Source organism: Rhincodon typus, chromosome 23 (genome assembly GCF_021869965.1).
Source record: "Rhincodon typus isolate 14 chromosome 23, sRhiTyp1.1, whole genome shotgun sequence".
In the NCBI taxonomy this organism is placed as follows: Eukaryota; Metazoa; Chordata; class Chondrichthyes; order Orectolobiformes; family Rhincodontidae; genus Rhincodon; species Rhincodon typus.
The window spans coordinates 12,211,684-12,226,784 of NC_063354.1; positions in this window are offsets into that span (position 1 = coordinate 12,211,684).

Consider the following 15,101-nt stretch of genomic DNA (forward strand, 5'->3'; position numbering starts at 1 on the left):
TCATTTTTAACTTATGCAAGAAAAATATTTGCATACATTTTGTGACAACAAAGGGGTCTGAAAACTGAATAGACCCCCATTATACTTTGGCAGAAAGGCCTTAGAACGTGATCTTTCCCCACTGTGCCTTGTGGCAGTTAAATCCTTCAGCGCATGGCCCTGGGCCTTGGAATTTGCCAGTGTGCAACACTTGGTCTAAGGTCAACTCTTTACACTGGAAGGCCAACAGGTTTTGGGCAGGCAAAGAGCATCTTTTACCAAGACGATGGTCCTGTGAGTGCAGTCAATGTTTGTTCTTTGGAACACAGAATCCTGGATCATGGAGCTGCTCGGAATAAGCCTTGTCAAGAAAGATTGCATCTCACTCCAGACCTCTTTGCAAAGGCAAATTCCAGAGGGAGATGTGTGACAGTCTCACCACAGCCCCCACCTCCAGGAGCTAGTTGGAAGGCAGCATGCAGTGGAGGAGAGTGTCTGGCTGTACATGAAGGATCTGACAGGTAGTGCCGTTCTCACCACCAGCCAACCGATGTCTTGGTGTTTGTTGGAAAGTTCTGGCGATGATGCATTCTGCTAAATGATAGTCTGCTCATGGAACAACCCGACAGGATGAACCCACTCCTTTGCCAGCAGGCTCTCAAGGATGCTGCATCCTGACCACTGCCTGATGGATTTGTGGCCAAAGATGTTTTCCTTTGTAAATTTTTCCACGAGGGACAGGTAATACTGAGCACTCCACCTACTTTGAGCATCCACGACAATGAAGCAGGTAGTGACACTTGGAGTTTGCGTATCGAGGGCCTGCACACAATTTGATGCAGTCACACACAAAGGTGGCCATCATGATGAGGGCAGTGTTGCGTACATCCTTCCCCTCATCCAGAACTTTATATGTGGTGTCCCTGTGGACATGGTCCATCTTTGACCTCCGGAAGAAGTGGAAGATGGCGCAGGTGACTGCAGTGATGACAGCCCAGGGATTAGGCCAGACCTGCGCCACGTACAACAACACTGAGAGTACCTCACACCTGATGACCAGGTTTGTATCCACAATGGAGTGGTAGTGGTGCTCTCCCAACTGCCCAGTTTCTGACACATCTTAGCATACACCCCAGCCCCTCCGAGCACTATATCCACACCTTCAGATAATCTGTCCTGACGGTGAAGGGGATAAAGAATTGCTTGGCTCAGTTGCCAAAGAACATGGCCTCACTCTTGCCTTGATTTACTTTGGCTGCCGGGTCCAGGTTGATGTTAATGGGTCTGGGCGCTGACAGTGTATCCAAACAGAAAATGGCGATGTCATCCATGTAACAGGGAGGCTTTGGCCTGCTGGTGTTTGCTGCCTGGAATAGTCACCCCTGCCAAGCTCGCATCCCTCCCGATGGACTCAGCTAAAGCCTCTACACAAACAAGGCAGGAGAGAGTGGGCAGCCCTGCCTGACTGTAGATCGGATCGGGAAGCTTTCTGATTCCCACCCATTAATTGAGACTGCGCTAATGAGGTTGGTGTAGTGCAGTTGGATTCATTGGTCAATTCCCTCCCCAAAGGCCATTTTGCAGAGCACATCCCAGGTGTAGGTGCGTGATATCCTGTCAAAGGCCTTCTTCTGGTCCAGGCCGATGAGGCAGGTGTCCACCCCACCGTCCTGCACATTGGCGATGGTATCCCTGAGGAACATGAGGTTCTGAGACACCTTCCTGTCCTATAGCACAGGTTTGGTCAGGGTGAATCACTGATCCCAGAACAGACCTGATCTGGTTGGTGATGACATCAGACAGGAGTTTGTAATCTGAGTTCAGCAGTGAGATTTGTCACCAATTTCTAATATCCTCCTTCTCCCACTTCTCTCCTCTCCCATGGATTCACACATGCTCCCAGCCAGAAGCATAATGTTGTATGCCTCCTGCAGGTCCTGATCAAGCAAGTCCCACAGAGCTGAACACAACTTAGTTGGTAAACTTTCACTCCTGGGAGCTTTATCCTTCTCAAAAGACTTGAGGGCCTTGTCAGTTCATCCAGAGATAACGGCTGGTCCAGTCTCTCCCATATACTGTTGTCTAAGACCTCCGTGATAGAGGGCAGGAATGAATGGGAGGCCGTGCTGGCTGTGGGCTTCATGTCATACAGACTGGCATAAAAGTGTTTGCTGATCCTCAGGAGGTCAGACTGAGAAGATGTTACTGAGGTGTCTACTTCCTTCTGTCTGCTGAACACAGAATTCTCTCTGTGCATCTTCTGGAAGAAGAAAAACGAGCACCTCTCATCCTGCTCCACAGGGTGGACCCTGAACAGAAAGATTTTCTTGGAGACCTCTGAGGCAAAGGACGAGGTTTGCTGGCTCTTCACTTTCTGGAGATCCTCCTTGACATTGACCCTACTGCCTGCAGCAGGAGTGAATTCTGCATGCTTTTCTGGAGTTTGGACAGTTTTCCCATCTCTCTCTCGCCTTCTGAACACCCTTGAGAATAAAGAACCTCTTGATGATCCCCTTGACTGTTTCCCACCAGTCCGCTGGACACTCAAAGAGAGATTTCATGGTTCCCCACCCAGTGCAATCCCTTTTGAACCCCTCAATGTGTTCTGGAGCCAACAGTTTCACGTTCAGCTTCCACCTTCCCTTGCTGGCCTGCTGGCCATCCTGTAGTTGACAGTCAGCCAGCAGGAGGCAGTGGTCAGAGAAGAACACCAGCTTGATGTCGGCAGATGTGACCAAGAACGTTCGAGACACAAATACGAAATCTATCCTGGATGGATAGACCCATGTGGCCACAACCAAGCATATCTACGCCGTGCTCAGCCCATCTGCAGGGGTGCTGAAGACGTTATGCAGCTTAGTGTTTTTAACCGTTTCCATCAGGAATCTGGCCATGGCGTGCAATTTGCTGTCGGTCCCTCTGGATTGTCCAGCTGCAGTGATGATCCCCTTGAATTGCCTCTGATGCCAGTATGTCTTTTTAAATACAGAATCAAAACTGTACACAGGACTCCAGGTGTGGTCTCACCAAGACCCTGTATAGTTGTGACAAAACTTCCCTGTTTTTAATCTTCAACACTCAATAGTAAAAGCTAAAATTCCATTTGTTTTCTTAATTACTTGCTGCCCTTGCATGCCAACTTTTGTGTTTTATGCAGAAGAACAACCAGATCCCTCAGTGCTACACTATTTATGAAGTCTCTCTCCATTTAAATAAGAGTTTGCCTTTTGATTGTTCCTTCAAAGTGCACGGCCTCACGCTTTCCTACATTAAACTCCAGCTGCCATGTTTTTGCCAATCACTCAACCTATCTTTAGTCCCTTTCAGATTCTGTATGTCATCATCTCATCATGCCCTCCCACCCAGTTTATTAACATCATCAAATCTGGGTACATCACACTCTACTCCCTCCTCCAAGTCTTTACCATAGATAGTCAATAATTGAAGCCTTAGGATTGATCCATTTGACACTCTATGAGTTATTTCTTTCTGACCTGCAAAACAGCCATTAATCCCATCTCTTAGTCCTTTGTGTGCCAACCAATCCTCAATCCATATTTGTACATTACTCCAAATATCATGAGTTTATTTCTTGTGTAATAACCTTTTATATGTGGAATCTGCTGGAAATCCAATTATACTATATCTACTGGTTCCACTTTAACAATGCAACACATTATACACTCAAATAACTGCAGCAAATTTGTCAAATGTTGTCTTCTTTTCACAAAACCATATTGAATCTATTTGATTGTGTTAAATGATTCTAAATGTCTTGCTATTTCTTCCTTAATAATGGATTCTTATTATGGGCTGCTTCCTGACCATAGATTTACAGGAATCATCATGTTAGCACTAATTCTGTGCTCCCAGAGACAAATTCAACCTGTAGGAATTACAATTTTGTATCCCTTTCTCCGATCTATGCTGAATTGTAGCACAGCTTCCCTTTGGAAATTCAAAATTATTCGACACTTTCTTTCTTTTCTGAAATTTTCAACCCTGAGGGAAAGGTCAGATCCCTGATTCACAAGCTCTGATCCAGCAGTGCATTTGTAATGGTGGGCATCTAATTCAAGGGTGAAAGTAAGCTTGGGGAGGAATCTTTCCCTGTTGGCCTTCAAGCAGTACTGCAAGGGGACTGTTACCTTTCCCTGGAGTTGTCCTCACCTGCTTTGAGCTGCTGGGTTTCCTGAGGACTGGGAAAACACAGCAGACCACTGCTTCACCTGTGGAACACGTTCAATCCCAGGGTATCAGTCTCATTAGGAATGTTGAAATAGCCAACCTGCCTCCTGGAAGTGAGTTGGCCATCCACCCACGATCTCACCTTTGCTAACCCTGAAACTGCTTGGTTTGGAGTTGACTCCAGACTTGACCTCTAGCCACCCATGTTAGGCTTTAAAATTCATCCCACTGAGTCTGCACATCTGGTTGTATCAATTCTGGTTTTCCAACAGCAGCTCCGAGTGAATTTGTCTCCATGTGTTCTTTCTAACTACCTAAATCAAGGCAGTCACCAGTAGGTTAATCTGGGAAATGCTAATGACCAAATGCCATTTGATATCAGATTATAGCTAGGGATAGGGGGATTTATATAGAGACAATATGTCTAAAAATGCAGGGATATACACAGAGTTGGATTTTAGAGTTTCTGGTCACTAAGAGAGAATGGACAGTGTGTAAGTGGATGGCATGTTCCCACATTGCCATCCAGCTCATTGAAGGAAGCCTTGAATAGCAAATAGTCACATGAAGCCCGCCAATTACTCAAGATGGTGGCAGCAGAGTAGGCAGCGTATGGGATCTTGAGCCGGGGTCTCCCCCATTCCGTTCGCTTTTCTTTCTTTTCTACTTCTTTTCTTGCTTTTTTCTCTCTTTTCTCTTTTTCTCTTTTTCAGTTTTGTTTTACTTACTTTCTGGAGAGAGCTCAGTCATGGAGGCAGAGGTAGTGATGGAGCATGGCAGTGGTTGGGGCCTAGCACAAGATCAGATGGCAGTCAACAGCGATGGGTGGCGAAGTGGTTAGTGAGCCCATGGTGGGACTTGTCCAGCACAGTGGAGAGCAAGGCCTTGTGGGGAAAGCCCAGCATGGAACAACTGCAGGCCCATGGCTTAAGAAAGGACTGTAATGTTTAACTGTTAATTTTATTTCTTTATTTTTCTACTTTACACTGAAAAGAACTGCAGTGATGAACTTCTAAACTTATTTCTTTATTTTTCTATTTTTGTATTTAAGATTTTGTACCTGTTTACCTTTGTACCTAAGGTGGTGCCAGGAATGGAGACATTGTACACTTTTCACTGTACTCCTTGTACCCCTGTACTTCAGTACATGTGACAATAAAACCTAAATCTGAAAAAAAAATAGAAGTTCAAGTGTTTCAATGGGGATAGCATGCACAGGAGTGATTTTCTGTGATCAGTAACCTGGTGGTGTCTACAAATTTGAACATAGAACATAGAACATAGAACAGTACAGCACAGTACAGGCCCTTTGGCCCACGATGTTGTGCCGACCTATTATCCTACTAAGATCAATCTACCCTGCATACCCTACAATATACTATCATCCATGTGCCTATCGAAGAGTCGCTTAAATGTCTCTAATGTATCTGACTCCACTGCCACTGCTAGGTCTTCTCCTCACTGAATCTTTAATTATTTCTTACTTCAGGTTCCAAAAATTTAGAAAAAGAAGAGTGAAAAAAAAATATACGAACACTGTTACCTTCATCAGAATCCGCTGCTATGTGTAGCCCTGGTCCCAGCAGCAGGACTTCTCTTCCATCCTTGTTCAGCCATGTCATAGCTGCTCTAAAAAATTCCAAGCAATTGCATGTCCGATGTCTAATAAATCCAGTGAGCAAAGGAACATTGCAAGGGAATAGTCATAAATTTTCGTGTCTGCTTGTCTTCCATAATCTTTGAGACCCGTGTGATAACATTCTCTTGCTGCTGACCTAACATTGTGTTTGTGTGTGTGCGCGTGTGTGTGTGCGCGCGCAAGCGTGTGTGTGTGTCTATGTGTGTGTGCGTGTGTGTGTGCATGCGTGCGCGCATGTGTGTCTGTGCGTGTGTGTGTGTGTGTGTGTGTGTCTGTGCGTGTGTGTGTGTGTGTGTGTGTGTGAGTGAGTATGTGGAGTCGCCGGGGAGGGGACACTTGATTTGTGGCTGTAAAATGCAGTCAATAGAAACAACAGACCAACCTTTTCTTCCAGGCTTTGGATTTAAGATTGACAGTCTGGTTAGGTTACTGGTGTTCCATTGAGGTCAATCTACACAAATGAGTGACCCTAGTATGACCGTACTGTTCTACAGTTGCACTGTTGACATTTTAAGCGTATCTCCTAAAGGAGAAATCACCGAGCAAGTTGAAATGCAGCAAGGGATGGAATAAAAATGGGCTTTCATTTCTGACAAGAAGCCACTTGGCCACGCAGGGGCAGCAAAATACCTAACTTCAAGAGGACTCAACTTCCTAAATGAGCAGAAAAGGAAAGCAGAAGGAATCTAATCCTTTTGTGTGGTTATCAATTAGATAGGATCACAGGTCAGGACCTGTAGGCTGAATATATCTGAAGAGGCAGATGAATAAAGAATCAGGACAGCGTCCTACTAGATTCATTTTTGGATACGTTTGGACGTTTATTTCTTTTTAATGGTGAAATGGAAACTTGGAACTGAGACAAGTTTTCACTTTCATACTTAAAATACTTGACAAGGTAATTTGCTGTGGGGGATGTGGCAGCTGAGATTCAATAGATCTGAGCAGGGCTATTTGAATCAAGCCAGATAATGTTTTCAAATCCTTTTAGATTTACATGTCATCTGTGACTAGTTGAAGGAAATTCTGTGCTTTTTTTCACTTTTAACCACAGTTGCATAGTCTCAACAAAGTGCTTATTATTGTGATAAACTGAACTGAGAATGGGATTTTTTTTAGATTGGCACAAGTTTGATGGATGGCCAATCTTTTCATATAATTTGAAAAAAATGGACTTTATGAATCAATGCTGAGTGAGTGCAAATTGAAGAGAGGAAATACGTAATATCAGCAAGTGCCATCTATCCAATATATTAAAAATCTTAATTATGCACGCATTTCCTCTTTGGAAATCCCTACTTTCTAAGTCCATGTTTTTGTCCTACTTTCATATTCACCTTTTCCCTTTAGAAAGGCTTCTGTTCACATTCAAAATAGAAACTGCCTATGTAAACATGTCACACTGTAATTATACTGCATTGCCAGTGGGGACATCTTAGCTTTGCATCTGCTCAGTCTGTGCTCTTCAACAACTTCTATGACCCAGCTGACTCAGCTTCCTTCGTAGGTTTTCTTCTTTAATTACATATACACGCATGAGTAGGTTCAGGAACTGCTTCTTTCCGGCTGTTATCAGACTGTTGAATGGACTCTCTAGCCTCAAGTAATGCAAACTGCAATGTAACCTGTCTGCTTCTCATTATTTTTGATCTGTACGTCCTTTGCTTGCTGTGATCTGCCTATACTGCTCGTAAACAAAGCTTTTCACTGTATTTTGGTGCACGTGACAATAAATCAATAAATCAATCAATCAGTAGAAATGTAAAATCAAAGTATTACACGGAGACAAGGCTGAATTTATTATCGTAAGATGTTTTATGAATTCTGAAAGCATGCATTGATCCAATTATCCCTGTCCTTTAATCCTTAAACTACACGTGATTGTAACACCCCTTGTGCAGTAGCAAACAACACTGATATACACTGAATTTTCAGGTCAATAAATAATTTTGTTAGATCTCTTTGCATTGATTATAGTGTTTGCGACACCCTGGTATAGGCATGGTCTGTGGTTTACCCTGAACATTTCAAATTGCAGCCTTTTAATTTGCAAAATTTATTAGATTTGCAAGAGTTTAGGGTATGGCGCGGAAAATGATTACAGAAACAATGGTGGAATTATTGTCACATATATGTAGAAGGAAACAGTAACTGTAATTGTTCAGCAAAACATATTTGCTGAGCTGAAAATAAACAACAGGCTCCATCTAACTAGTCAATAAACTTTACAGACTCGTCAGTTTTAAATTTAGTTGCAGTTGAAACTTCAATGAGTTTAATTTCACGACTAAGGCTTGTAATGTGTTAAGTACAGTATATTTTAGTGCAGGCACCCCATGTTTTTACTGACAGTAGAATGTTTAGAGTTTCTGTAATGTTCTGTGCTGAAGCATGGATTGCTGCTTACTGTCAGTGAAACAATAGCTGAGGGTGTGCTTTGATGAGATTCTGTTTGGGATGATAAAAGACAATTGAAAAAAGCCACATATCATTTTTATTCGACACGTTATGCAACAGATGCATTCACATGATGTAATGGCTGTTTTTTGTTTCACCTCAGTGCTTGTCAAACATTTATGCAACATTTTTTTCCCAAAACTACCAAAGTGCTCATGGCCAGTAAAATCATTTTTCAACCCTCACTTTTTTTCTTATTTTCATGATGATGCTGACGTTCCAGTCTCCACAATCTAGATGCATCTCGTTCATGTCGCTGTAGCATGGTTATCCAAGCTAGTTACAGCAACAACCTGGACCAAACAAAATAAATGACAAAATTAATACTCTAACATTCTATCAAAAATCTGTAGTTAAAACAATGAGGATAATGTAATCACTGAGTACTGGATTGGTTTGGTAATGCAAAGATAGAGAACCATGTCATCACACAGAATACCTGTACACTAATTGCATTGCAACTGAGATTATTTAAGAATAATTTTTATTCTATCCATTCTACAATTACAATTTTTTCACTGCTATAGGAATTACATCCAGTAAGGGGATTGCACCCCAATTTTAAAGCAATAATTTTACCTAAACTGCTGAACAATGTTTATCTATGACGTGGAGGTGCCGGTGTTGGATTGGGATGGAAAAAGTCAGAAGTCACACGAAATCAGGTTATAGTACAACAGGTTTATTTGAAACCACAAGCTTTCGGAGTGCTGCTCCTTCTTCAGGCAAACGGTGCTTCGAAAGCTTGTGATTTCAAATAAATCTGTTGTACTATAACCTGGGGACATGTGACTTCTGACAATGTTTATCTACACAACATCCTCCACGGTGCTATATTCTATGCTACATGCAAAACATAAGACTCATTGTTGGATCAGGGTAGAGAAAGCTTGATAATGACATATTTGAACTTGAATTCCTTGATACTGAGTGACAAAATTGACATTAAAACCATTCCCCGAGCACTGACATCCTCTACCTCAAGCAACACAAAACAGTTTCTAAAAAGAGGAAAGATATCCCAACTGAATGGTGACAGAAAGTGACACCGCTGAATTTATGGAAGGATTGAGCAAGGTCCAATATCACTAAAACAGGTTGTCTGCTTGTTATCACATTGCTATTTGTGGGCAAATTGGAAGCAGTGTTTCTACATTACTAAAAGTGACAACACTTTGAAAATATGGAATTGCTTGTAAAGCCCTGAGGTTGTGGAAGGCATAATGTGGACCATCAAAGAGATCAAATTTAGACTCATCAAAGAGTTCAAATTTAGAAAGAATGAGTGATTATGTGGGCAGAGACAAACTATAATGAGTTGATCATTCAATTGGTAAGCAGTTCATAGAAATCCTAACCGCATATTTGCAGGAAAAGTTGATCCAATCTGAATTGAACTGTTGCTCAAGTATTTTGTGAAAATGGGAGTAAGTAATATTATCTTATAACAATAAATGATAGGGGACTTTGCTGAAAGTTCTCTCCATTGTTACTTATAACAAAATGATAAATATGTTTGAAAGTTGGAGTCACTAGTGAATACCTGAGCGTTGTTTTGCCCCTTTCCTGGCAATCGCATAAATCTGATGGTAAATTCAGTGGCTCTCATTGCAGCAGCATCAGTGATGTCAGCAAACACCAATTATATAGAAGCATTTGTACATCTCAAACCGAGAAGTTAAAAGCGCTTAATATCTTTCACTTTAATTTAAATTTTCAGAAAGTGAAAGAAATGATTACGATTAGATTAAAATAGAAACTAAAATGAAAGTATATTTTGTTTAAACATGTACACTTTTTGCAAAACTTGATGTTATAAAATCAGGATCAGTAACGGTATTGAGCAGTATTTCTGAAGTTAGCACACTTAGAAAAACCCTATTGTGCCTCAAGGGTTTTTACAATGAAATTAATATTATAAAAGTGGAAATTTTTACCAAATCATGATTGGAATAGTGGTGGTAGTGGAACCATCTGCTATGCACCTTCTAGAGGATCAGATCCTCACTGGGCAGAATCTTTGCAACCCCACAGAATGGGGTTTGAAGGCAGGGCCCAAGTGTAAGATTAGACCCTGACGTATTCCTGTCACTTACCTATTTTGCTGGAGGAAGGTAAACATTGGATGCATGCACATACACAGACACACATGCACACACAGACAGACACAGAGACACACACACTACACACACACACACACACGCTACACAGAGAGACACAGACAGACTCACACCACACAGACATACACAGAGACTCACAGGCATACACAGACACACACACACACACTACACAGAGAGACACAGATACTCACACACACACACACCACATAGACATACACAGAGACACACAGACATACACAGTGACACATAAACACACACTACACAGAGAGACACAGACACACCACACAGACATACACAGAGACGCACACATACAGACACACACACAATCACACTACACAGAGAGAGACACACACACAGACACACACAGACACATAGAGATACACACACCACACACATAGCCACTCAGACATATATACACCACACACACATCCCTGCAGCAGCCATTAACCAATCAATTCTGGGCCTAAAGAGAGAAAGGTTGAGGACTTTGCATGGCTCTGGCCAGCATTTGAATGGAGCCTGACAATTGTGGAGCTTGACAATCTGGTGGTTGGGGAAGAGGGTGGAGACAGTAGGCTAGAGAGCTATCAGATTCTGGGATGCCATGCCTCATTGAAAGGACTGCAGGAATGCAATGAGAATGCAACCAGAGCCTAAAAAACAAATCCTCCTGATACTCCAATGACTCCTCCACATTCAGGCCCTTTTATTTTTGGAAATGTATTCCCTTTTCCAAGTGCACCTAAACTTTGCCTTTTCTGTCCTGCTTGCACTGTACCCCTCTCTTCCACTGGGGTGTTCAGATGTTCACAGCTACGGGCCGTCTGGTTGGGCCTGAAGCCTCAGGAACCTGCCCACTGTCCTTAACCAACAGTGAACATGATGTTACCCATTAGGAGAACATCTCAAAAGAATTTTGTGCTAGATACTGCACTGCAAACACGTGTGGAGTTAGGACCCACTCCTGAACATAAACGATCAACAGAAAATTCCATCCACTGACATCTGGATACATGTACACACTCTCAATATTGTTGACTATTTCAGTGGCTTGAGTGCTGACAATCTAGCCATGATTAACACTGCAAAATACGGGCCATGTTCGTCAGACAGTCCTTCGTTATTTTGATACAAATAAAGACTAGCACAAACCTCCTTACAGTCTGTTATCAAAATTGTGTGTCAATGCAGCAGTTTTCTGAACTGAGTATGTATACCAGGTTCCAGTCAAGTCCATAGCTGAGCAAACTGCAAATATTGTAATTTATTTTAATAATATTTAATATGATAAAGTGTATAATGGCAGGATTTCATTCAGTAGGGAAAAAACATTAATTTTCCTGTACTTTTTCACACAGTCCTGTTGAAAGTGCAAAAAAAAACTCTCAAACATGCCCCTCAATCAAAATTCCAAAACAGATCATGGACCAATAGTGACAAAGCAAGTTAGCAGAAAGTCAATAACAAATCATAAATATGGCCAATGTAGTTGATGCAGCAACATTACTTCATTTGCATGTTAAAAATAACGAAAAAGAAATACTCCCAACATCTACAAATCTGGCAGAAATGAGCATTTATTTGCCTTTGTTATGGAAAAAAGGTCTTATTTATGTTGCTTTTTGTCAACACCTGTTTCCACAATATATATCTATTGTCATGAAATTGTGTTTTCAACCACCTGCCAGCACTGACGCACTTTGTTTTGACGCACATCCTTGCTCCAGCACTTACTTGAGGCCTTCATCCACACTAAATCACTTCACTCAATGCATATTTTTAGCTTTTGGCTGTGAACACTTCCCAGTTGAGACTGAGCTAGAAATATTGTCTGATTTCCACAGAGCCTCAATGATGACCAAGTCTTCCTTCCTCCTAACATGAAAGGGCACCTAGGCCAATCTAGAAACCAGTTTGTATGGGAAATAACCATCACTTGTCAGATGAGAAGGTTTCTGGCTCTTCTATGACGGTTAAAAGGTTGGGAAGACAAACAGGAATTATTTGATGTGTTTTATCCATTTTGTGAACTCTATAGCTACTGGAGTGCTATTTCTGTCATCCATCAAGTGCGAAGTTATGAATGAAGTCAGATGCTTGGGGAAGGAAGACTGTCATGCTCACTGCTGGATTTTCCCATTCAACTTCATGAGTAAGATTTGGCTATTAGCATTGCACATTACCATAGCAAATTGAATGTTTACTGGTAAACCCATTCAAACTAAGCACATTTGGAAATTTCAGCATCCATCATTGATGGCTGTGTCATTACATCTTCCATTTGTTTCACTTTGCCACTATTTTAAACAGAAAAGATAGTTTTTCTAGTTTGCTGTTATGAATAGATATTGCTCATGACCTTAAAAAAATCCTCATCTCGTTTTATCATTGCATGTAAATATGCCTGTGGGCACAGAGACTTTTTGATTTACATATTACATACCTAGCCTGGGTTTTAGTGAAACTTTTCTGGGCTGTAGACAGAGGTTGAAATTACTATTGAACCTAGACAAATCAGCATGATTTCTCTATTTGGAAAAGTAGGTGTGCTCAAGCAGAACTCTTCATATTCTTAAAACAGAAACCTATTTTGAATGATGAAATTTACGTCTATGATATTGTATTTTGTAAACACATAGAAAGGATTGTCAAATGACTTTTTTTTGCAGAAAATGCTCCTTTAAAAGAGTTCAGCCCCTGGTTAACAGCTGAGAATCAAAAATACCAAAGATTGGTGGAAAGCTGGGAACTTTCCAGAAGGTTTCAACCTACTTGACAGTGTTGGCAGCATCACTCTTCAACAGAGTCTGGGATACCTAAAAAGATCATAACATTACCCTATTTAAATAATAGCAGAAGAAAACAATGAAACTGCTATTAGTTAAGTGCCAGCCAGTAAGTTTTGAGAAATGCTGATTTAAATTAGCGATGTTCACCATACTGAGAAAGGAAAGAGTTGTAAGATATGGGGAGGGGATGGCCTAGTGGTGTTATGGCTGCACTGTTAACCCAGAGACCCAGGCAATATTCTGGGAGCACACGTTTGAATTAATTCAATAAAAATGTGGAATTAAGAATCTAATGATGGCCAGGAAACCATTGTCGATCGCCAGAGAAAGCCCATCTGGTTCACTAGTGTCCTTTAGGGAGGGGAAACTGCCTTTACCTGGTCTGGCCTACACATAACTCCAGACCCACAGCAATATGGTTGACTTTCAACTGCCTCTGGGCAATTGGGGATGGACAATAAATGCTGATCTAGCCAACGATGCCTTCAACCCATGAACAAATTAAAGAAGTATAATTGGGTGATGTACAATTAACTTAACACTGTTCATCATAGATCATAGAATACATACAGTGCGGAAACAGGCCCTTTGGCCCAACAAGTCCACATTAACTCTCAGAGCATCCCATTCAGACCCATTCCCCCAATCTACACATCCCTGAACGTTACAGGCAATTTAACACGGCCAGTCCACCCAGCCTGCACATCTTTGGACTGTGGGAGGAAACAGGAGCACCTGGAGGAAACCCACACAGATGGGGAGAATGTGTAAACTCCACACAGACAGTCACCCGAGGGTAGAATCAAACCTGGGTCCCTGGCACTGTGAGGCAGCAGTGCTAACCACTGAGCCACCGTGCCGCCCACAATAATGCAAGAATGTAATTCCCTATCACAAGTTTGTTTATGGAACAATAGAAAAACTCCAGCAGTTTAACAATAATAATCCATCAAAAGAGTGCAGGGCTATAATTTAAAGTTTAAACTAAATTCTTGCTAAAAAATAATTTGCAGAAATTCAAATGAGGACAATGTGCTTTTATTTTGCTCCATGGCTGTGCACTAATATTTCATCAAACCCTTCTAACCTAAAAACTAATTTTGGTTTCCACCCTTGATATTATGAGGCATATCCTTGTCTATAAATAACATCCCAGTCAGATCGCTATACCAGAGCACCGTCAGCAGGACAGCAATCATTGGAAAGTGCAGAATTCGGAAGAGAACAGTGTCATTTTTTGACTCCCAGAAGTGTCACAGGAAGTAATTTGATATTCTCTACAGAGTTAAAAACATTTTGTTGATCACAACAGTCAAATTGACTGTGGGATGTTGTCATTGCCCCACAAAGATGAAAAGGCCAGTTTTGTAAAATAACATCCTGCATGCAAAGGTTACGAGAAACATTACAAGGAGATTTATTCCCACTGATCTTTTGACTGTAACACTGCATGGTACTAATATGAAAAGTAGAAAGACTTGCATTTATATTGTACATTTCATGGCCACTGAACATCATAAAGTACTTTACACCCAATGAAGTACTGTTGAATTTTAATCACTCTCATAATGGCAGTCAATTTACCCACAGCAAGCTTCTACAAAAAGCACTGTGATAATGCAACAGCATATAAAGCTCAAAAGCCTGTAGCCTGAATTATTATTGCTAATTGACAAAAAAACTCAAGAAATTTACAGCAGATGGTTTTGTGTCTAATTTAGGAGAATTTCCAGTTTCTTAATTGGGAAACCTAGAGGCTTCATTTCTTTTTTTCCTGCATTGTGGAAACACAAAGAGTTATGAATCTGATTTTGTTGGAAATTTATACCATAGTGGATTATTGAAGTCCTATCATGATGCAGAAATTTGAGAAAATTAAGGGGTGAGTGACTTGCACCATTACATACAATCTGCCAGAATTGGCTGGAA